This window comes from Nannospalax galili, unplaced genomic scaffold (assembly GCF_000622305.1).
Source record: "Nannospalax galili isolate Female #2095 unplaced genomic scaffold, S.galili_v1.0 scaffold229, whole genome shotgun sequence".
Lineage (NCBI taxonomy): Eukaryota > Metazoa > Chordata > Mammalia > Rodentia > Spalacidae > Nannospalax > Nannospalax galili.
Genome location: NW_008360328.1, coordinates 563,649 through 565,596, shown reverse-complemented (window position 1 = coordinate 565,596; position 1,948 = coordinate 563,649).

The window sequence follows — 1,948 nt, the reverse complement described above, 5'->3', positions numbered from 1 at the left end:
AAATGGGTAGAAGCATTTGCTGCAAGCCTCACAACCTGAGTTCCATCCCTGGGACACCTTGAAAGTTGTCCTCTACCTCTATGTGCCCTAGCATGCACACACACATAGAGTAAATAAAAAAGGTTTAATGAAGGAAGACAGGTCTGCTGATCTTTCCTAACATCAGTTCTAAACTGAAGTGAATGAAGATAGAGGGATAGACTGACATTCTTCTCACAATTTTTATTTGACTCTTTTTTTATATTTCAGAGATGGATTGAAGTGCTGAGCACAATGTCCTCCCACTCTGGGCTATGGTAGAGCTGGTTCATCATGTGACTCACACCACTCTTCTTACTCCACTTCACCTTCACCTCAAACCACATCCTCATTCTGCACCTGAAAGTCCGTTGACATTGACTGAACATATTCATAAATAAACGCTCTTCTGAGATATGGTGCATCATTTATATTCTGGAATCTCTGTCCTCAATGTGTCATTCCAAGCACTCACAGAACAGAGACACGATGATTCCATGAAAAAGTCCCCAAACAAGCCCCTAGGTAAAAAGGAAGGAGATAGGGGCACCCATTGTGTGCCAAGACAGGGGAGGGGATTCTGGAGGGAGAATAAATGAAAACACTGTGAAATGAGAAGAAAGATGTTCTACACATCTAGGAAATGTGACAAGGTTAGCCAACTATGAGTTCCAGGAGCTGGAATACTGGCAAAGTAAGTCTGGCTCTTCTCTTTGCTAGAAAATGTCCAAAGTGCCACAGAAGTACTCTGTAGCCACTAAGGGGCTAAATAAACATGCACTGACCTTTATCTGCCTGCTCATCACAAAAGTGAGACATTTTGTTCCCAGATCTTGTGTCTATTTCTGCAGATTTGCTTCTGATAATAGGCACTTGACCAAAATTGAGGGGGACTGGGATAGAAGTACCTTAAAAAAGAGTCTGAGCCAGCTAAGTGTGGTGGAGCACACCTTTAGTCTCAGCACTTGGGAGGCACAGGCAGGCGAATCTCTGTGAGTTTGAGGCCAGCCTGGTCTCCATAGCAAGTTCCAGGCCAGCTGGAGCTACAGGGAGGTCCTATCTCAGAAAGACAAAAAAAAAAAAAAAAAAAAAAAAAAAAAAAAGTCTGTAGGTCCCATAATCCATAATCCACAAGGAGGAAACTCTTGTTGGTGTTTTGTTTGTTCAGCTGGTTGATTGCTTAGTTGTCTTTTTGAAACAGGGTCTCACTATGTAGCTCTGCCTTGCCTGGAACTCTCAGAGATCTGCCTGCCTCTGCCTCCCAAGTGCTGGGATTAAAGGCATGCACCACCAAGTTCATCTACCTGCTATTTTTATTCTAGTCAGTGGGGTGCCGAGAGATCCAGCTGGCAGATAGATGGCAAGGTTCCAGGATAGCCCCCGATAGCTGCCCATTATACGCTCTGCCGTCAACCATTTTTCCCAATCACATGTGTTCCCTAAGGTGCTAGGAAGTATCCCCCAAAGGCAGTCACCCACAAGGTTGCTCAAGAAATGTTAAACTGCAAAATTTAGATGAGGCCAAGTAAATCCACTAGAGGGAGCTCTAACCAACTCTATGTTGTAGGGTGGCTTCTAAACACCTGTCTGCAGATTAACCCGTAAAGGAATAGAGAGTGAGTGAGGCAATAATCTGTGAGAGAAAAAAGTTCTGTAAATATCCAACTGAAATCTTGGGCTTTCAGAAGTCACAAAACTTATATGCCAGGAGATTACAGCTGAACAAAGTTAAATGGTTGGAACTCATGGCACTTTGCCTAATTCATGACCTTTCTTGACATTTGCAAACCCCTGGCTCAGCACCCTGGAGGCCATGGGTCCAACTCCTCTCTGTTCTCATTCCTCTAAAATGGAAAAGTCTCTGGCTACCTGCTCCAGTGTTTGTTTCCCTCACTCTCCATAGATATAATACTCTTCTAAAATGGACCTT